This window comes from Bos javanicus, chromosome 28 (assembly GCF_032452875.1).
Source record: "Bos javanicus breed banteng chromosome 28, ARS-OSU_banteng_1.0, whole genome shotgun sequence".
In the NCBI taxonomy this organism is placed as follows: Eukaryota; Metazoa; Chordata; class Mammalia; order Artiodactyla; family Bovidae; genus Bos; species Bos javanicus.
Window position 1 is genome coordinate 19,815,145 of NC_083895.1, and position 23,578 is coordinate 19,838,722.

Genomic DNA, 23,578 nt, shown 5'->3' on the forward strand with positions numbered 1-23,578 from the left:
CTATGGAGTCGCACAGAGTCGGACACGACTGAAGCGACTTAGCAGCAGCAGCAGCATCTTAGTTTACCACTCTGCACAAAAGGGACCTCCCCCTCCACTGAATCCCATGCCATTAAGGGAGGTCTGTTAAGATGTCACTCTGTAAACCCCACACAGTATTTTTCTAATCTGTTCTCTCACCATCTGGGCCGCTGCTGCTTGCTGTTCAGGTGACTGGGTTGCAGTTAGAGGGCAAGACCTTGACAGTGACCACTTAAAATCACTTGTAGGTCTTCCCTACAACTACCATCACAGCACCCCTGGCACAATATCACCCTGAGGCTACCAGGGAATTTTACTACAACATGCTTCAACTTGCTTTGGCAGCACCACCAGCATCAAAGTTCTCACTCAAATTAAAAACTTTTGCTCTGTGACAGATATAGTTAAGAGGATGAAAAGACAAGTTACAGATGAACATAACATACTTTCAAATCACATAGCCTTCAAAAAAGACTTGTGTCCAATATAGAGAGAGAATTTGTTAAGCTCAACAATAAAAGAATAAACTCTGAAAATTAAAGAAAAATAACTAAAGCATAAGACTTGAATAGACACTTCACCAAAGAGAAGAAGGCTGATACATACATAAAAAGATACTCAGCATCACTACTCACTTGGTTGTTGTTCAGCTGCTAAGTTGTGTTGGACTCTTTTCAACCCCGTGAACTGCAGCATGCCGGGCTTCCCTGTCCTTCACTGTCTTCAACCCATGTTGCTAAAACCCATGTCCATTGAGTCAGTGATGCTATCCAACCATCTCCTTCTCTGTTGCCCCCTTCTCCTCCTGCCCTCAATCATTCCCAGCATCAGAGTTTTTTCCAATGAGTTGGCACAGTGAGTTGGGAAATGCCAGTTAAAACCACAATGAATATCTCTTCCAACTATTATAATAGAATGACTTTAAAAAAAGACAATGTCAAGTGCTCCACCACTGGAACTATTGCTAATGGGAATACAAAATGGTACAAGCACTCTGGAGAACAGTTTGGCAGTTTCTTACAAAGTTTAACATCATACTATTATTGTCCCTCAATCCACTCCCAGGTATTCACCCTAATTAAATGACTGTCTATGGTCACACAAAAACCCATACACAAATATTTATAGCAACTTTCCTTATAATCAGTAAAAACTGAAAACAACTCAAATATCCTCCAAAGGGTGGATATTTAAGCAGATTTTGGTACAAACAAAGGACTACTGCTTAGCAATAAAAAGGAGCAAGGAACAACTTGGATGAATATCAAAGACATTGTCCTGAGTGAAAGAAATTAGTTTCAAAAGGTTGCATACTGTATGTTTCCGTTTATTAAATGATGACTTTCTCAAAAAAGAAAAAGTTTATCAATAGAGAAGAGATTAGTGATTACCAGGGAGTGCACTGGAAAAGAAGGTGAAAGAAGGTGGCTGCAAAGGAATAGCTTGAGAGAGTTTTTAGGGTCATAAAACCATCAATATCTGGACTTGAGTGGTAATAACATGAATCCTTGGTTGTTCTAACATTAATAAAACCATATCCCTCAAAAATCCAACATTATTTGTTCATTTAAAAAATAAAAGCAAAGAGGAAACTCATAAACTCCACTCACCTTCCTAAAATAAAAGAAAAGAAAAGAATAGCCAAGACAATTTGGTAAAAAGAAGAGCTAAGGATAAAGACTCACTGTACTAGATGTCAAGACGTATTATAAAATTATGTTAATTCAACAATATAGTATTGACACAAAATAAATAAACCAATGGAGCAGATCAAAGTCTGGAATTAAACCTGTGTATGTATGGACATGTAATTTATGAAAAAGGTGGCCCTGCAGATTCAAGGAAGAAAGGATTATCACTCAAATCAATAGTGTTGGGACAGTTTGGGTGTCCATGTAAAAGAAAATTCCACTAAAGTTATACTGTACAATTAGACTCTTGAGAGTCCCTTGGACTGCAAGTAGATCCAACCAGTCCATTCTGAAGGAGATCAGCCCTGGGATTTCTTTGGAAGGAATGATGCTAAAGCTGAAACTCCAGTACTTTGGCCACCTCATGAGAAGAGTTGACTCATTGGAAAAGACTCTGATGCTGGGAGGGATTGGGGGCAGGAGAAGAAGGGGACAACAGAGGATGAGATGGCTGGATGGCATCACTGACTCGATGGACGTGAGTCTCGGTGAACTCCGGGAGTTGGTGATGGACAGGCAGGCCTGGCATGCTGTGATTCATGGTGTTGCAAAGAGTCTGACACAACTGAGCGACTGATCTGATCTGAAATATGAAGGCAAAACAATAAAGCTTTAGATGATAATATGGGAGAATATTTTAATAACCTGAGAATAAGGAAAGAGCTTTTTAATCAGAAAAGTAGGAATATAGATATTATTCATTACATGACAGCAAGAATTTAGAGATAATTTAAGTGTTCAATAAGTGCTGAACACTTAAATCATTAATAGAAAGATATTTCCATGCAAGTAATATTTTCAAATAATAGTTAATAATATGGGAAGATATAATATTAAGTGACAAAAACATGATTCAAACTATATGCTAGTTATTGGAACTATATTAGAAATAAATACAGAAAATATTATCTCTAGTCTATCAATCAGGTTTCTGACAGGATACAATGGACACTCTCAGGCCAGGTATTTTGAAGGAATTTGATAAAGGGACTATTTACAAAGATGTGGTCAAGATTTAAAGAGAACCAGTTGTTAGAACTTAGAGAGTGGCTATATGGAGAAGGCTGCCGAACAGGAGCTGACGCCTTTTATAGAGAGATACAGCCAACCCACGTAGATCTAGCAAGCGGTGAACAAGGAGAATAAATACCTTGATTTCTCTCTCCTCCATCCTTCCAGTCTCTGACTGGTGCCTGCTCTTAGCCAAATCTAACAGGAAGCCAGAAGGCAAAGGGGCTGGTTAATGCAGCCTAAACAGATCGGGCTCCCAGAGCTCAAAGCAGGGAGACACGTGGATGCGCAGAAACGAAGGGAAGGTATCCAGCGCATCTGGGTGACAGGGTACGGGGGATGATGATTTTCTTCCTTAGAGTTTTCCCCTCTAGATTTCAAGAAAGAACGTGTTTTACTTTGAAAATGTAAAGATGTGGTATAAGCCCTGGATATGTTTTCTTATTATCTAAACAATGGTGTTAGGTGTTAGAGGGGTATGCCTTTTCAAAGCTGTTAGGAAGGTACAGATATCCCCTTTCATTATAAAATCCTTTATCACAGCATTGGAAACAATTCAGTGTCTATCAACAGTCAAATAAAATGAATCCTGTATGGCAAGGAGCAGAATAAAGTCCAGATTCCCTACCTCAGCTGACAAAGTCCTGGCTCTGCCCACCTCACTAACATCATCCCCCTCCTTCCTTTTTGCTTTAGTCATTGATCTTCCTGCTCCTTAAGTATGTCACTTATTCTCCCTTAGAGCCTTTGACCTAGATATTCCCTCTCCCTGGAATGAAGATCTCCTGATCTTTCTGTGGCTGGCTGCTTCTTAGATTTCATCTTAAATGACACCTCTTTAGAGATGGCTTCTTACCACCCAATCTAAAGTAACTCTCAAATCTGCTTTCCAGGCAAGACTACTGGAGTGGGTTGCCATTCCCTTCTCCAGGAGATCTTCCCAACCCAGGGATCAAATCCACATCTCCTGCCTTGCAGGCAGATTCTTTACCATCTGAGCCACCAGGAAAGCCCACCTTAATTATATATATGCTGTATATATTTTAATATTATATATGTGTGTGTGTATTATTTGCTCAGTCGTGTCTGACTTTTTGCGACCCCATGGACTGTAGCCCTCCAGGCTCCTCTGTCCACGGAATTCTCCAGGCAAGAATACTGGAGTGGGTTGCCATTCCCTTCTCCAGGAATATTATATGTGAATAGTTCTAATTTTATTCAACATACATTTTTCATATATAATACAGGATGTAGCATTCAGCTATATCTATATATTTTTTGCTTATGCATTTACTGTATGATGTTTATTTATAGTCACATGCCACTAGACTATAATCTCCCTGGATGCAGGAATTTTGCTGGCCTTGAACATTATCATCTCCACCTGCAGTGTCCAGCTCATGATAGACAGTCAGCTCCTATCTGTGTAACGAATGTGTGTCCACCTCATACATCTACACATGCATATACACCCCAGGAACGGAGCAGGGAGGTGGGGAGGAGAGGACCGTCAATCTGTTTTCCATGGTAAGGCCAACTGAAATAAGAATTATGTTTGTTTTGAAATCCACTGTTGAAATGGTGAAAAGAAATTATTTAATCTTATACAAAATTTCAATAGTAATGTCCCACTTGCCATGAGAAAATTGTTTTTACAGAGCATACTCTTTCTTTTGAACACTACCCACCCAATTATGCCTCAGAAGTTGGTTTGTGGTGCTGTGGGGAGTCTGATGTTCCATTTAATATACAGAAACAGATATTCTGTGCATGCCAGGGACGGGGGACTCTGTCTCCCTTTCTCTTGTCTCCCTCCCACAATACCACTGACTATTCTCCACATTGTGGGCACATCCACTCTCCAAGCTGCAACACAGAATCAGGCAGCTTGCTATCAATTTCCTAACATTTGATCATCATTTTGCTAAAAAAAAATTTTAGGCTAATAATAGAGGTGAACTCCCAATATGAGTTTGGAACAACCCAGGGAGAAGCAGAGATGGAGGAGTAAAGTTTAGAGGCAGAGAACAATTTGTGAGAGTTAAAAGACTAATTTAGAATATGTTATTTTGAATCTAATTACATTTCCAATGGTGATTGCTAACCAAGGACTTCAGAGAAGGCAATGGCACCCCACTCCAGTACTCTTGCCTGGAAAATCCCATGGACAGAGGGCCTGGTGGGCTGTAGTCCATGGGGTCGCTAAGAGTCGGACACAACTGAGTGACTTCACTTTCACTTTTCACTTTCATGCATTGGAGAAGGAAATGGCAACCCACTCCAGTGTTCTTGCATGTAGAATCCCAGGGACGGGGAGCCTGGTGGGCTGCCATCTATGGGGTCGCACAGAGTCAGACACGACTGAAGCGACTTAGCAAACTTAAAGGTTTTTTCACAGCAAAGGAAGCCATTGATAGAACAGAAACACAATCTACTGAATGGAAGAAAATATTTGCAAATGATATGACTGATAAGAGGTGAATATTCAAAATATATAAACAGCTCATACAACTGAACAGCAACAAAACAAACAACTCAATTTAAAAATCAACAGAAGAACCATATCATCATTTCTCCAAAGAAGACATGCAAATGGCCAACAGGCAAATGAAAAGGTGCTCAACATCACTACTCATCAGGGAAATGCAAATCAAAACTACAAGCAGATATCATCTGAGTCAGAATATCATCAAAAAGAACACAAATAACAAATGTTAGCAAGGATGTGGAGAAAAGGGAATCCTTGTACACTGTTGGTAAACCCTTGTACACTGGTGTAAATTGGTGCAGCCACTGTGGAAAACAGTTTGGAAGTTTCTCAAAAAAATAAAAACAGACATACCATATCACATAGCAGTTCCACTCCTGGGTATATATCCAAAAAAAAAAGCCAAAAAAAATTAATTCAAAAAGATACACACAATCTAATGTTTACAGCATCATTATTTACAACAGCCAAGATATGGAAACAACTCAAACGTCCATCAACAGATGAATGGATAAAGAAGATGTGGTACATACACACAACGGAATACCACTCAGTCACAAAAAAGGAATGAAATTTTGCCGTTTACAAAAACATGGATAGATTTGGTATTATGGTAAGTGAACTATGTCGGACAGAGGAAGAGAAATACAAGACGATATCACTTACATGTGGAATCTAAAAAATACGACAAACTAGTAAATATAACAACAAAGAAACAGATTCACAGATATAGAGATCAAACTAGTGGTTCCCAGTGGGAAGAAGAAAAGGGGTAGAGGCAAGATAGGGGCAGAGGATTAGGAGGTACAAACTATTATGTATAAAATAACCACAAGGATATATTGTACAACACAGGAAGTATAGCCAATATTTTATAATAACTATAAATGGAGTTGTTTTCATTTAGTTATTAAGTCGTGGTCAATTCTTTTGTGACCGTGGACTGTAGCCCGCCAGGTTCCTCTGACCATGGGATTGCCCAAGCAAGAATACTGGAGTGAGTAGTCATTTTCTTCTCCAGGAATCTTCCCGAGACAGGGATCAAACCTGCGTCTCCTGCATTACAAGCGGATTCTTTACTGGTGAGCCACCAGGCAAGTCCATAAATGGAGTACAATCTTTAAAAATTGTGAATTCTGGTGAGTTCTGGCTTTTATTCTGGCTGTAAAAGTGATAAATATTCTAAGCCTCATGTTTTTAGTTGACATTATTTAGTCATAAGATTGTTGTAAGAAAGCAAAACAAAATTAAACAATGTAAGTGAAATGTAAAGTGTTGTTTATTATCTATTCTCTCAACAAACATTTACTGAGTACCATCTTTGGGATGTGCTTCTGTTCTAGGAACTTAATATATAAAGCTTTAAGATATAGGCTGTAATCACAAGTTTCATCTCTAATTTGGGGAGAGAGAGAAATATATGTAACTATATTTATGTATTTGTGTATGTATGAAGTTTATTTTTTTAGGATGCTTTCTAGACAAATGGAAGTAAAAAACTCATATAAAAATTTTATTTTAAAAGACTTCAAAATTTTGCTTACGTGTTGTCATTGTTGTTCAGTCAGTAAGTCGTGTCTGATTCTTTTCGACCCCATAGAGTGCAGCACGCCAGGCTTCCTTATCCTTCACTATCTTCCAGAGTATGCTCATACTCATGTCCGTTGAGTCAGTGATGCCAGCCAACCATCTTATCTTCCCTCACCCCTTTTCTTCCTACCTTCAATCTTGGCCACCATCAAGGTCTTTTCCAATAAGTTGGCTTTTCCCATCAGGTGGCCCAAGTACTGGAGCTTCAGCTTCAGCATCAGTCCTTCCAGTGAATATTCAGGGTTTATTTCCTTTAGGATTGACTGGTTTGATCTCCTTGCTTTCTAAGGGATTCTCAAAAGCCTTCTCCAGCATCACATGTTAGAGGCCCATTATTTGCCATCACTTATATCTATTATTGCAATCAATGGAACTAAATATTTACAACATGATGTGTGTACTAAGTTGCTTCAGTTGTGTCTGATTCTGTGATCCTATCAACTGCAGCCCACCAGGTTCTTCTGTCCATGGGATTCTCCAGGCAAGAATACTGAAGTGGGTTACCCTGGCCTCCTCCAGGGGATCTTCCCCGCCCAGGGATCAAACCCATGTCTCATGTCTCCTGAATTGGCAGGCAGGCTCTCTACCACTAGAGTCAGCTGGGAAGCCCACAGTGTGATACTGAGGCTCAATCTTTTTTGTGCCATTTGAACCACCAAACATTAAATCATCATCAGTCTACATTTGTATGAGACATTTTGGTTTGTTTTTTATAGATATGAAAATTAGTAGTTCATATGTAGTATAAATGACCACTCTCTGAAATTTTAGTTTGTCATAACACAATATTTCCAGAGAAGGCAATGGCACCCCACTCCAGTAATTTTGCCTAGAAGATCCCATGGACGGAGGAGCCTGGTAGGCTGCAGTCCATGGGGTCGCTAGAGTCGGACACAACTGAGAGACTTCACTTTCACTTTTCACTTTCATGCATTGGAGAAGGAAATGGCAACCCACTCCAGTGTTCTTGCCTGGAGAATCCCAGGGACGGGGAAGCCTGGTGGGCTGCCGTCTATGGGGTCGCACAGAGTCGGACACGACTGAAGTGACTTAACAGCAGTAGCAGCAACACAATATTTCATGATGACAATGCCAGATAAATGAGCTCTCTCTATTAAAAAAGAAAAACATTTTTGTATTGAAATTAGCAACTGTGAAAAGTAAATGATTTGTGGATGAACTGAAAATGATTGTGTCAAAACTGAAGTCTTTCAAAGAAGAGAATGAGTTGGAAAGATTGTTCCTACAGCTAGACTTTCTCAGGTGTTCAAACAGAGCCTTAATCGATTTAAATTTAAATTAAAATAGAAAGCTTAAACCATCCCTCTTGAATCTTTAAAGATTTAGTGGTGTTAACTCAGGGGTTAAAAGTTATTTTGTTCACAGTTTCTACAGTTGGTTTGCCTAAAGAGATTGCTAATCAATCCCAAAGAAAGGCAATGCCAAAGAATGCTCAAACTACCACACAATTGCATTCATCTCACATGCTAGTAAGGTAATGCTCAAAATTCTCCAAGCCAGGCTTCAGCAATGCGTGAACTGTGAACTTCCAGATGTTCAAGCTGGTTTTAGAAAAGGCAGAGGACCCAGAGATCAAATTGCCAACATCCGCTGGATCATAGAAAAAGCAAGAGAGTTCCAGAAAAAACATCTATTTCTGCTTTATTGACTATGCCAAAGCCTTTGACTGTGTGGATCACAATCAACTGTGGAAAATTCTGAAAGAGATGGGAATACCAGACCACCTGACCCGCCTCTTGAGAAACCTGTATGCAGGTCAGGAAGCAACAGTTAGAACTGGACATGGAACAACAGACTGGTTCCAAATAGGAAAAGGAGTACGTCAAGGCTGTATATTGTCACCCTGATTATTTAACTTATATGCAGAGTACATCATGAGAAATGCTGGGCTGGAGGAAGCACAAGCTGGAATTAAGATTGCCAGGAGAAATATCAATAACCTCAGATATGCAGATGACACCACCCTTATGGCAGAAAGTGAAGAAGAACTAAGAGCCTCTTGATGAAAGTGAAAGAGGAGAGTGAAAAAGTTGGTTTAAAGCTCAATATTCAGAAAACCAAGATCATAGCATCCGGTCTCATCACTTCATGGGAAATAGATGGGGAAACAGTGGAAACAGTGGCTGACTTTATTTTGGGGGGCTCCAAAATCACTGCAGATGGTGACCTCAGCCATAAATTAAAAGACACTTACTCCTTGGAAGGAAAGTTATGACCAACCTAGATAGCATATTAAAAAGCAGAGACATTACTTTGTCAGCAAATGTCCGTCTAGTCAAGGCTATGGTTTTTCCAATGGTCATGTATGGATGTGAGAGTTGGACTGTGAAGACAGCTGAGTACAGAAGAATTGATGCTTTTGAACTGTGGTGTTGGTGAAGACTCTTAAGAGTCCCTTGGACTGCAAGGAGATCCAACCAGTGCATCCTAAAGGAGACCAGTCCTGGGTGTTCATTGGAAGGAAGGATGTTGAGGCTGAAACTCCAATACTTTGGCCACCTGATACGGAGAGCTGACTCATTTGAAAAGACCCTGATGCTGGGAAAGTTTGTGAGCAGGAGAAGAAGGAGACAACAGAGGATGAGATGGTTGGATGGCATCACTGACTCAATGGACATGGGTTTGGGTGGACTCTGGGAGTTGCTGTGGTGCAGGGAGGCTTGGAGTGCTGTGGTCCATGGGGTGGCAAAGAGTCAGACACGACTGAAGACTGAACTGAACTGAACTGAAAGAGATTGCATTTTAAGACTGAACTGATGAGATATTTCATTCGTTAGCTTTACACCTGTAGATGCTCAGAAATTTACACATATCCACTTTCCCCCTCAAGTAGCCTATTTCTCTTTCAAAACAGTCTCACATTCCAACCTTTGTTTAGTTTGATCTTTATAAAGTATGTTATAGAAATGCTACCTGAAATCTGTAGCACTTGAGGCTTATTAGTCTTGAAGTAACTAAGGAGATGCTCTAACAAAATTCCTTAAACAACACAAAGAAGTAGGTAAGACTTCTTGAAAATTCATTTTGGCAATTTTATCGCAATTAAAAAAACTCTAGTTTGCTTTGTCTTTTGTATACATGGCCCTACTCTGCTTAATTAGAACCTAGTTATTCCTGTTTCTAGATTATTACAGTTCCCTGCTTCCCTCCTTTTCCTCTTCTGTCCTCAACCAGAAACTAAATGATCTGACTTTTAATATTTTGTTTATTGATAGTTCTTGTTATGAGTAAGATGGGACAGAAGCCAAAGCCATTTATGGAAAGGAAGTCTATGGATTATCGGTTGATAATGATTTCCTGTTGAGTGGTAACCCCAATAAGAGCAATGACCATGCCCATCATGTTCAACATCACATCTCCATGACCTGGTAAGGGAGCTGGAACCCAGGAGGACTGCTCTGCCACGTGGCTTGCAGTCTCAGGTTTTATGGTGATAGGATTGGTTGCCAGGTTGTCTCTGATCAACAATTCTGACTCAGGGTCCTTCCTGGTGTCACATACATTGCTCAGCCAAGATGGATTCCAAAGAGGAGGATTCTGGGAAGACAGTAGGAAATGTGATGTCTCCTTTCGACCTTTCCCAAACTCTTCCATGAAATTAAAAGATGCTTACTCCTTGGAAGGAAAGTTATGACAAACCTAGATAGCATATTGAAAAGCAGAGATATTAATCTGCCAACAAAGGTCCATCTAGTCAAGGCTGTGGTTTTTCCAGTGGTCATGTATGGATGTGAGAGTTGGACTGTGAAGAAAGCTGAGCGCTGAAGAATTGATGCTTTTGAACTGTGGTGCTGGGGAAGACTCTTGTGAGTCCTTTGGACTGCACGGATATCCAACCAGTCCATCCTAAAGGAGACCAGTCCTGGGTGTTCATTGGAAGGACTGATGCTGAGGCTGAAACTCCAATACTTTGGCCACCTCATGAGAAGAGTTGACTCATTGGAAAAGACCCTGATGCTGGGAGGGATTGGAGGCAGAAGGAGAAGCGGACAACAGAGGATGAGATGGCTGGATGGCATCACCGACTCGATGGACATGAGTTTGGGTGAACTCCGGGAGTTGGTGATGGACAGGGAGGCCTGGCGTGCTGCTATTCATGGGGTTGCAAAGAGTTGGACACAACTGAGCGAGTGAACTGAACTGAAACTCTTCCAGTTGGTAGTGGCTTGTTAGTTCTGTGTTCCTTACCAGGACCTCCTGTCGTAAAATAACTATGGTGTCTGGCCAGGATGGGCAGTGTCATTCAGTGTGTTTCCCCAACAACTCGATAAATAAATTCATCTCTGTCTTGGGTTTTGCTAACATGCATGACATAGGCTAACTGTACAATCAGGATAAAATCACAATAATGGGAATCATTGAACTTGATTGGCCAGTAACTAGGTATAACTCTGGGCGAGAAACAATACTTCGTTTCTCAGGACATGAATTTTTAATTTTAAAATGAGTTTTCCGTGACATCACTACCCTGAAAACATTTTTGTTAGTCCTGTTTCAGTAATGAAACATATTTGTTAAAAGATAACATAAGTGTATCAACACACTCTATACATCTACTAAAAGCAGAACAAACTTGGTTTGAAACAGGGCCGGAACCTCCCTTGCTTGGCCATCCTACCCACACTGCTTCCTCATCCAGGATGAGCCTTGAGTCATCTTTTCTGGAACCCTAAGTCTCCACGGAATACAATTTGAAAGTCAATAACCTTCAATAAGCAATAACCAATGACTTAGCTATTTTTAATATTCTAGTTTGAAAAATTTATGGCCAGCATGAAAAGATGCCATAGTGAAGAAGGAACGTAGCTCTCAATAAGAGCTGAAATCAAGTTCTAGCCCTGCTACGGTGTGACTTTGTGGTTCTGTTTCTTACTATCAAACAGATTATGCTGCTTAATAATGGCATGATGATCAATGACTGGATAACTTGAGAGATAATTGTCCTAGTTACCTATTGCTACAGAACAAACTTCCCCAAATGTTATTTGCTTGATGGTATTCAGCATGGCAGACTCAAGGCAGTCAGATTCTTACATGGTGGCTCAAGGCTCTAGGAAGAATGTGCCAGCAAACAAGGCGTAAGCTGCGTGGCCTTTTATGACACAGCTTTGGAAATCGCATAGCATCCCTGTGCCATATTCTATTTCTCAGAGCTGTCACAAGCTTGTCAGATTCAAGGGGAGGGGCTGAGACCCCCACATCTCAATGGGAGGAGTGTCAAAGAGTTTGCAGCCATGTTTTAAACTGCCAGACTTACTCAACTCTGCGGTCTCTGCGTTATTAATGCAGAAGTCAAGGAAGATTGGTAGGAGTGAGTAATGTATTTCTCTCCACAGTCTTAAGGGGAGAATATTACAAGGGATTCCACACTTGCTTCAAAATTCCATATTGGGATTAAAGGTACCAAGCCAAATGACTCCTGGGTTTCTATGCTGGAGTCTTATGCTTCAAGCAAGCCTTGGGACTGTGCAACAGAATGTTTTGGCAGAATTTTTTACTATTGGTATCATTCACTATAAACAAGGCTTCTCTAGTTAGGACATACTAAACTGAGACAGGCTAAACTTGGGACTTTTTGCTGCAGTGCTGTGGTGTTTGCATCTGGACATATCTTTCCTAGAGAAACAAAATACAAAAAAACTATATGGAACTAAAAATAACTGCATGCATGCACAGTTGGGGCAAATTCTGGACCCAAAAGATACAAAGAAGCCAAAAAAAAAAAAAAAACCCCGAATTGCTACTTTTGAGGAGCCTGGTGCAAAAATAGGGTACTGTACACGCCCCCTATACTCAAGACCATGTAAGGGGTAGGCAAACACCTATGCCACCCCTCTGGCCTGACCCCTGGCCATATCCCAACCCTCACCCCATATAAGGAACAAGCTTGGGGAGAGAGCAAGCAAGGGACCCTGATGTTTGCTCTTGATCCCCCTTGCCACAGCGGGGGCCCCAATAAAATCTTGCCTGAATTTCTTATCTGGCCTCTAGTCAATTTCCATTGTTTGGGGAAGTCCAAGAGCCCAGTTGGTAACAAAACCACTCAAGCATTATTTGGATAATGACAACAGGACACGCACATTTGGAGGGCTGCTTCTGGAACTATGATTCTAAGAATTCCTGGCATGTAGGTTTTGTTACGTAACTAGAACTATTTGAATTTTTTCCCCCCTGCTTCCCAGTAATACTAGAAACAAATAAGTTGAAGATATAGAATGTACATTGTCTGGGGAAACATACTGATGCACTTTTGGACATAGATCTTTTCTTAAAAATGTGTTATAACTTGGAAAGAGAATGTGAAAGTGGTTAGGAGGCTAAATTTCTTATTTTCCTTTGTACTAATAAATGGACTTGGCTGGACTTTTTCCATACAAAGGAAAGGTAGCAGGGACTATTTTTTCACCATCAAAAATGATCTTTTTTTTTTTTTTAACCTACATTAACTCTACATGTTGCCTGGAGAATTCCTCTCCTCCTATATATGTGGAATATATAACTTGGAATTTTAAAAGATACATAAGGGAAAATAAATTCAGGAATCAAATTACTTTGGTGGAAAACTGCCATAAAACAAATATGAGATATTTTCCTAGTGTCTTGCATAAGACTACTTTATACCAAGTGGATCTGCAGTCAATAAAGATATAACTACCAAAATGTCTCTTCTAATCATCACAGCCCTCTCTAAAATTACCGGTACAGGTTAAACCCTTTGTTTAGATGAAGGTAATGGGTCAACTAGAGTTCTTGCTACCCCTCAGAGAGGTAATAATGACTAATTATTGGCAAGTATTGCAGTATTACTATTTAGATAACTTGCGTTACTGGAGAGGAAGGAGGGCAGTGTTTTGAAAGCTTGAGGCTCAGGGAAGGTAACTGTGGCCAAAGCCTGGAGCACTGCTGGGCCAGCCAAGTAGAGAGAGACACCAGGAAGGAAATGCTGAGCCCCAGGAGGCAGCACCAGGATACTGAGAGCCAGAGGCGCAGAAAGGAAAACGGCAGTGAGGAACAGGATGGAGGGGTTCAATCATGATAAACGCTGGCTCTGCTGGTATCTGTGAGCCTATTTCTGTAAGTGTCCTGGTTACAAAAATAAAATAACCTAGTTAACAACTTGGGCTCTTCCCAGGTGCCTCAGCAGTAAAGAATCTGCCTGCCAATGCAGGAGATGTGGGTTTGATCCCTGGGTTGGGAAGATCTGCTGGAGAAGGAAATGGAAAACCACTCCAGTATTCTTGCCTGGGAAATCCTGTGGACAGAGGAGCCTGGTGGGCTACAGAAAGGTCTCATGGGGCGCAAAGAGTTGGACGTGACTGAGCAACTGAGCACACAGTTAACAACTTGGTTATAGGCCATTTCTACTCTTCAGTCTTACTTGGTAAAGTGTGGACAAGACTGTAATGATTCAATGAAATGGCACATCTGACAGTTTCTTAGCACAAAGGTTCTTGATAAATGATAGCTGTGTTATTAGAAAGAAAAAGATGGCCCATCCAATAGATTAATTTGGGAACATTTTTAAAAGGAGCTCTTTATAAAGGCCTGGGGTGTGGTGAAACCCTAAGCTTAGTACAACTGTACTATCCACCTGAGACCTAAATAAGTAAGAAAAGGGGACGTTTACAAGAACTTGGGGCTTCCCAGGTGGCACCAGTGGTAAAGAACCTGCCTGCCAATGCAGGAGACACAAGAGATGTGGGTTCAGTTTCTAAGTTGGGAAGATCCCCTGGAGGAGGGCATGACAACCCACTCCAGTATTCTTGCCTAGAGAAACCCATGGACAGAGGAGCCTGGTGGGCTCTAGTCCATAGAGTCGCAAAGAGTCAGACATGACTAAAGAGACTTAGCACACACCAGAACCCGGGGACAGAGAGAATAGCTGGAGAGGGCTTCCTAAGAGCATCTGGAACTTTCAGTAGACAGACCAAGTCAGTGTGTAGCAATCCCACAGGAAGGGAGCTGGGGGAATAAATAATCCCACTGGAGCCAAAGAATAAGGGAGTTCACTGATGACATCCATATAGCCAGCCTCCCAGGGTTAAAAAGCAGGGTGCATGGAGAGTGGACTTGGGGAGTGGGGAGCAGATGGAAAAAAGAACTTTGCATAACTGTAATTATAATTACTTTTCCCCTCATTTTTCCAGTATCTGGTGCCAGAATACTCAATACTTGGCACAATGCCTAGGACCTGGATTCTCAATAACAATCTATTGAATGAATGAACAAATTCAAATTCCTGCCCATGATTGTATCAGCTAGGAATTAAGTCAGGTTGATGTTAAAAGAAACCCAACTACAGTGGCTTAAAAACACAGGAGTTATTTTTTACATGAATGAAATCTGGAGGCAAATTTCCGAAGAGGCAGTATTTTTCTGAGTACATTTTTACCTCAAATAAAATCTGCTGCTACTAATAAAGAAGGTCAACATTCACTTGACCAAACAGGATGGACATCAAGAACCAAATTTTGATATCCAAGAAAAGTGAGTTATGGAAGAACCACATAAGCTTTATATTTCCTGTGTTAGTCGCTCAGTCATGTCCGACCCTTCACAACCCATGGACTGTGGCCCGCCAGGCTCCTGTGTCCATGGAATTTCCCAGGCAAGAATACTGGAGTGGGTTGCCATTTCCTTCTCCAGAGGATCTTCCCCACCCAGGGATCAAACCCAGCTCTCCTGCATTACAGGGAGATTCCGACATCTGTTTCCTAGGCCTGGTCTGAACTAGCCAAAAAAACTTGCGATTTGCAACAACTTCAGTGGAAGAGAAAGAAACAAAGTCTGAGGTATTGTGTTTGTGTATGTATGTATGTGTTTGGGGGGTGGGGGTGGAATTATCTTCCATTTTTAATTTTTTAAACCCCTCCCATCACTGATTCAATGGACATGAATTTGAGCAAACACTGGGAGATAGAAAGAAGCCTCGTGTGCTGCAGTCCATGTGATTGCAAAGAGTCAGACATGACTTAGCCTCTGAGCAACAACAAAACCCCTCCCCACCTCACTTTTTGTGCAGCTCACAAACCAATGATGATACTGAAACAAATCCCAGCTTGTCCCCCAAAAATCGTTCTAAAAATTACCTTGAAACATCATTAAACCTACAGCTTGACTGAATTGTTGTCTTTAAATTTTAAAAAATAATATTAAGAAAAAATAAGAAAAGTACAAAAGGCAATACATTCAGCTCCCACATTCTCACCACTCATAACAGAAAATTAACACATAAGCACTTGCTCCTTTTAAAAGTAACAACTATGAAACAAAATTCCCCTCTAGACCATGTAAGAAAAGTGGACAAGATGCTAATGGCAGGTCCTTCCGCCCAGGACCTCTTCCTGGGTCTCTCAGGAAGATAGACTTGCAAGTTTCCCACACACTAGTGTGGAAGCTGACTGCATTAGTGTGAACTGGGATGTTCTCTCCCTGGGAGATACACGCAGGAAGGTTTAGCTTTCCTGTGTGCCCCTAATTGGGTTCAGAGTTTCAAGATAGTAGAGATGGGAAGTGGGGTGTGGGGTGGGGTCAAATCAGAAGATTTCTCTGTAGAAGTCAGCAGGCCTGGAAGGAATGATCTTTTAGGAGGGGCTGTTGGATCAGACTCAAAGCAGAGCCAGACAGAGGCTATGGGAGAGACCCAGGAATGCTAGAGCACTATCAAGCTCTAAGTTAAGACCAACTCAGGCTGGCAGCACCACTGGGCCAGACCACATTGAGACCAGACTGTACGGGATGTTTGCCAACTTCAGCTGCAGTGCCAGAGGGAAGGCATGACCAATCACCAACCTGCAGATTGAATAAATTATGATCACCAACCTCCAAGTTCACCGCACTCCACCGCTATGAGATAACTTAATCTACCCTGCTGCTAAGTCACTTCAGTCGTGTCCAGCTCTGTGCGACCCCATTGACGGCAGCCCACTAAGCTCCCCTGTCCCTGGGATTCTCCAGGCAAGAACACTGGAGTGGGTTGCCGTTTCCTTCTCCAATGCATGAAAGTGAAAAGTGAAAAGTGAAAGTGAAGTCGCTCAGTCGTGTCCAACTGTTAGCAACCCCATGGACTGCAGCCTACCAGGCTCCTCCGTCCATGGGATTTTCCAGGCAAGAGTACTGGAGTGGGGTGCCATTGCCTTCTCCATAATCTACACTAACCAGATGCTATCCAGGGAAAATTAGGGTAAATCTGAGGGATGGGTCATTTCACTCAGAGTCACACAAAAGATAACTATCTGAAATCACAGATTGAATGCTATTGTTTACACAATATGCTGCATTTTTATAGTAATATAGTTATATGATCCATATATTACAGCAATGTACGGAAAAGACTTTTCCACCCACCCCCTTCCTAATCTCCCAATACTATTCTCAAAGAGCACAATTTTAATTGGTTTCTTGTGTACCTTTTCAGAGTTTCTTTATGCTATTACTAGAGAAGCTAATACATATTTTTAATCTTATTTTTTCATTTTCTTAAAGCAAAGGTAACATAACTATTTTGACCTTTCTTCCCATTTAAAATGTATCACTGGATTTCTGTTTCAGGACTGTACACAGGGTACTCATTCTTTTGTTTGTTTGTTTGGAGAGTAGTGTGTAAGGATATTTCACAATTTATTCAACTCTTTATTGATGGACATAGATAAAATTTTGCTATTACAAGTAATGCTGTGATGAATAGCCTTACAAATATGCTATTTTGTTTACACGCAGGTATATTTTTTAACAAAAACCTAGGGGGTTGAACTTTTTTTTGTTTGACTGCACTGGATCTTCATTACTGTACATGGGCTTTTGTCTGGTTGTGGTTAGCAGGGGCTGCTCTCTCGTGGAGCATGAGCTCTAGGGCGCACGAGCTTCAGTAGTTGGGGCCAGTGGGCACAGCAGCTGTGAGGCATGGGTTTAGTTGTTCCAGAGCATGTGGGGTCTTCCCAGAACATGGATCAAACCTGTGTTCCCTGCTTTGGTAGATGGATTTTTAATCACTGGACAACCAGGGAGGTCCTGAGCTTTAAATAAATGTGTAAAGTAGATGGAGACACTTATGCCACAGAAGACTGGAACACTACCAAGGAAAATTGTCCCAGGTACCCACTGAGAAGTACCTTTTAGGGAATCAGCTCAGTTAATGGACAAATAAGGAAGCCACATAATCTTGGTACATTTAAGAATTTTATTAGTAAATTGGTGACTTTGCCTCATATCCATAGATACATGTGAGCACACATTACAAATATAAAATTGGGCTCATAGCCTATACACCCCTGTAACAGTTCCAAGACAGAAATCCACTGAGGACATTCCTGAAAGGATTTACAAAGAATGACAAGCAAACTCTCTTGGAAATCTAAGAGCAGGGGCCAGTTCCTTGCACAAAAGCCTGGACTTCAGATCTGGATCCCAAGCATCTGCCAAGACCTCCACAGCAGGAGCTGGAGTCCCTGCTGCAGGGGTGTGTTGACAATTTGGCTGGCTGCTCTCCATCTGACTTTTTGTCCCACTTTCAATTGCTCTGTCTACTTAAGAATTTCTGCTTCCTCATAGTTTCAGTCTACTGCTTCTTACAGCAATTTCTCAATCTTCAACTCAACCCTATGACCTTTTAACTGAGCTCTTGTTCTTATTGTCTCATAGTTTTTGAGTCTTTAGTACAAGTTTCAAACTTTATCCTGTTCATTTTTTCATTATGTCCATACAGACAATAGGTTGCTGTCAAGTCTACTGAGTGGTTACTCTTGGATCTGTTACTCTCCTGAGGCAATCAACAATGATAGAATGAGGAACCATGTGGTAAAATGAGGCCCTGCTCTCGGTTGCAAGATACCTGGGTGGGGCTATTTACCTCACAATGTGAATGGCAAGTGTATTAACATTTCCAATGTACAGAATCATGATAACATTTTCCCATGTTGTTTAATAAATTAAAATATTTTGTTGATTATAAATAACTGCATAGCTGTCTATCATATGGAAATTCTGTAATTTATGGAATAAATTCCTATTGCAGGACCTTTACATTGTCTTAAGTTATTTTGATAAGACTTTTAAAATAAAATGAAACGAAAACCAGGTTTAAAAATCCCTAAAGCTGACAAAAACCACTTAAGCCATTTACACAAAACTTAATCTAGTTTATTTCATGAATATAAGTGAAATGTAACTTAGGTTACTTCTTGTCAATGCCTTTGATAATCATAAAACTTAAGTCATCTTCCCCAAATGGTATAAGATAACCACTTTTGACCAATTTCCTGCAGTCTGGAATCCCCCAATAACTGATAATGGGAAAGGCTAAAGAGCATCCTTCTTTGCATTTAAAAACCATCTTGTAACTCCACGCCTCTGTACTTCACACAAGTTTTGGGAAGCTCCGTGGTCTCATTTCTCATTCAAAAAAGTTATTCATATCTAGTAAAGGTTTTGAATTTTCTTTTGACAATACAAACAATACTCCAATAAAAGTCAAGGAAAGAGATCCTTTAAGGGTTAGAAACGGGGCTGGCTTCATGGATGTGACCCAGGCCATTGTGTTCAAATGGGCCCCGTGCTTGGTTTAATGTTCTGCCATAGCTGTCTTGAAATTAGTAGTAATTTTTGAACGAGAGGCCTTGCATTTTTATTTTGTGCTGGGCTCCTTGAATTATACAGCATGTCCCAGTTAGAGAATACATGCAACAAGGAGGAAGGGATGAAACAGTGGTAAGAATTGAAGAGAGGTCAAGCAGTTGATCAGAGCCTGATCAGTATTTCCCCCTTACGTATGTGTAGGAAGATATGATATTAAGGTATATTACCAGATGCATTGTTTTCCTCTGTCCACTCTTGCCTCTTTTCACTCTCCTCACCTCCACTGGAGTAGCTTCTGGGAAGAGATGACACTAGAGAAAGGAAGAATAAGCAGGCAGTTCTACTGTTGAGTATTAAAATAGGTCTTTGGAAAGACAGCAAAAATAGCTGTCTTGAGATAAAAGGTGTTCTGAGTTGCAAGAGCCTGGATTCTGAATGCTTTAGAACAGAATAATGGCTCTCAAAGAAAATATTCTCAATTCAAGACAGTTTTCCCACCCTCTCAACTATGATAATGCATAAAGGGAGAAGAATCAGAGCACACTTAGACACTTTCATTTTCTGCAGAGGCTCTTGTACCTTGGTCTCCACTGCTGGGGCATGTCCTCAAAAAGATCTGGGGCTCCAAAGAAGAGCCATGCCTCACTCACTTCCTGTGTGAAACAGAGAGAGGCAGCAAGCTTTATGGGTCTCCCCTCAGCAGCATGGTGAGGAAGCAGTACACTTGGTGGAGGAGTGTCTGCCCAGGGGAGCCTGAGACACCCTGTCATGGTCCCCCAAACACAGGAAGGCTGGGGAAACAGCAGAATGCTTTCCTGTTTTCCTGAGAGGCCGAGTGATGGGGACAGACTACTAATAGAGAGCTGGACCTAAGAGACTGTGTGGTTAGGAGTAAACAGGACACACACGTACCCATGACCTGAAGCCAGATGGGAAAGATGTTATTTCAAAGGATGCCATTGAGGGCAGATAGGATCAGGGATCAAAGTCCCTCTGTGATACCTTGTAATTACCTAAATACCTTGAACAGGGTCAAAGTGTATCAGATATCAGGGCAATAGAAGATAAAAATAGTACTTAAGTCAGTTGTATAAAAATGAAATGCATTTTAAAAACCTGCACTTGTGGTCTGAGATTCTTACTTGCTACACATATTTCTCATAGGTGCAAATATTTGAGATTAGATAGTCTCTTAGAGCTAATCAAACACATGGAAAACAATGTGATTTAAGAATGAACACTCTTCTGTTTTCACATTTCACTAATAGTTGAACTGGTGTCTGCCTCCTGAGATACACTTCTTTGTAGAGAAGTTATTTTTGAGACTTGGCATATCTTTATTTTATTTATTTTTTTTGGCATATCTTTAGAAGTTGAACCCTCTCTTTAAATGAAATATGAAGAACCTTGATAAACGAACAATTAGGTGGGGGCCCTCCCTCATTATCCTCCTTTCAGCCAGAGATGGTCTTGGAGACACCCCCAACACACACACATAGTTATAATCCTAGTGACTTGTGCACACCTGGAAAACCACCCCTTGTTCAGACTGTTCGATGTTTTGATGGCTTCATAAATAAGAAACAAAATGATGACATTGGTCCCACTTAGCAAGCTGGTCCTTCGTCTACCTGTGTGTAGAGTGAGCAGGATGAACTAGCTTAAAGGTGTAACTGTCATTAGAATCCCCAAAAGTGGCTTTAAGGGTATCTAAGCCTGCTTCTCCTCCCCCTGCTCAGATTTGTCTGGAGTGGGGCCCAGGAATCTGTATTTTTAAAACTACCCCTTCCCCGACCTCATCCTAATATGCAGCCAACAAAAGAACATGGAGGAAGATGATCTTTGAGGATTGCCGTTGACAATAAAGTTCCATGTACAGGAATTTGGGGAAAAGAGATATCTTCTCACATCTTAACCAGATCTTTAAGTGACTGGAATAATCTGCTGGTTCACCTTAATTTGATGAACCAATTGGAAAAAACTCCAGAGGATGAGAGAGTATTCTGAGGGCACAGAGGCAGTAGAAATAAAACATTTTCAGTTTCACTGCTGTTAAATCAGACAGTAAAGCAGAACAAATTCTATTCTAAGAAAGTAAGAATTTCTTTCCAGCAAAAAAAGAGTCCCTGAAATAATTATTTGTCCTTGGCTCTTTGGAAAACCATTACTGCCAGATGGGTATAGAAGAAGAATGATTTTTATTCATATGAATGTCAATATTGCCTTCAGGAGGTAGGAATGTTAAAAACAATGTTTGAAAATTTTTGAGCCTAGGTATCATATAATTAAATTAAATCTCAGTTACAATCTTGGCTTCTCTGAGAAAAGTATTATTCTATTTTTGTTAAATATTTTAAAATTAACCCGTAAGGAAATGAAAATCATCATTTTAATCTTGCCTCATATTTGTTTAATAATCTCAAATGATTAATTTCCTAATTAAGGAAATGGAATTGATTTTGGAAAGTTATCATGTAGTATTCATGGTTGAAGTGTTCAATATTTCATTATGACATTTAGCCCAGTTTAATAAAAATTCTGCAGTTTTCTAGAAGGGCATTCCTCAAATGTGTCCTATGGATGCTGTTAAGAGGTTAATAGAGGTCACACACACAAAATATTTCTATATTAAAGAAGTTTGGGAAACCCCACATACATATGTATAAGTTTGGGTTTGCATTTCCATACCCTAATTAAAGTTCTTAGAAATTTCCTTTATAGTAGGTGCTTTTACCTCAAGACTATTTATAGACATAGAATAAAAGGCAAAGACAGATTTTTTAAAAGCTATTATTCTCAGTCCTACCTCTGTTTATGCAGGGACCATAATAAGGGGAATTCTAATTCTTGGTTCTCCAAGTGGAGATGTTGACAGATTATACAGTCATTTTCAGCTGAGACTGCTAAGCAGATCAAGGTCTGAGTAGAATGAGGTCCGTCTCAGAATCCTAAGGAGCACAGATGAAAAGACTCAATTTGGGGCTGAGTTATCGATTTTTCTCTCTTCATCAGGATGAAGGCTGACATGTAATGTAGCAGCTACCCTGTCCAAAATGGTGGTCACTAGCAACATGGACCTATTTCAATTTAAATGTAATTAATTAAAATTTAATAAAATTTAAAATTCAGCTCCATGGATGAATGCATTTAAAATTTAAATTTAAAATTATCAATAGGCACAGATGAACATTTCCATCATTGAAAAAAGTTATACTGGAAACACATGTCTAGAATGCTAGTCCCAGCCACTGAACCCCAACTTGAATTCTGTACTCTCCTGTTTGTTTGGGGTCTTCCCTGTCCATCTACACTGAGCTCCTTTGTCTTGACGATTGGTTTTTATTTTATTTTATTTATTTATTTATTTTTTTGCTGTTGTCTTTATTTTTTTTTAATTTAATTTTATTTTTTAACTTTACAATCTTGTATTGGTTTTGCCATATATCGAAATGAATCCGCCACAGGTTTACATGTGTTCCCCATCCTGAACCCTCCTCCCTCCTCCCTCCCCATACCCTCCCTCTGGGTCGTCCCAGTGCACCAGCCCCAAGCATCCAGTATCGTGCATCAAACCTGGACTGGTGACTCATTTCATACATGATAATTATACATTGAAACATGTGGTTTTTATTTTATATTTCACAATATTTTCTCTCTAGGTACTATTTTAGTACTTACCTTAGTGTTTCAATTTTGTATTTTCAGGATTCTGAGAAGTGAGCCGTCTCAGTTGGTGGTTCTTCCTCTTCACTAGGGTCCCTAATGTGACTGCAGTCAGCCGGCATCTTCACATGAACTGGAATGTCCAAGATAATTTCACCTACATGTTGGGCACCTCAACAAAGAATGACTGGGAGCCGCGGGGGTCTCTCTTCCTCTCTTACAATTACGGTTCAATTCTTGTTTTACTCTATAAAAACAAGCAAAAGGAGAACCTGCCAGAATTCTTGGGTGCAGGCCCTAGAACTTGCCCACCATTGCTCCGGTCACATTTTATAGGTCACAGCAAGTCACAAGGCCAACTGGAGTCAAGGGGAGGGGAAACAGTCTTCAATGCTCGATGGAAGATAATCAATTATACTATCCAACCCCCTTTTTGATCATCACATAAGACAGTTGTTGAAGATAAAAATACAGCAGAACTGTATAGTGAGTAACAAATAAACTTCTACTTTACAGTTTG

The 23,578-nt window shown here is 40.5% G+C and overlaps 1 long non-coding RNA gene across 1 annotated transcript in view; it reads right to left on the reverse strand.

Annotated features, from left to right (window-relative positions):
* The window catches only part of LOC133240385 (uncharacterized), a 39,627-nt gene extending 16,416 nt beyond the window's left edge, over nt 1-23,211 (reverse strand). The window contains exons 1-3 of the long non-coding RNA XR_009734214.1: nt 23,074-23,211; nt 22,202-22,343; nt 19,623-19,690 (exon numbers count right to left, since the gene is read on the reverse strand). This is a non-coding gene — a long non-coding RNA (uncharacterized LOC133240385). The remainder of the gene's footprint in view (nt 1-19,622; nt 19,691-22,201; nt 22,344-23,073) is intronic.
* Nucleotides 23,212-23,578: the final 367 nt, after the last annotated feature.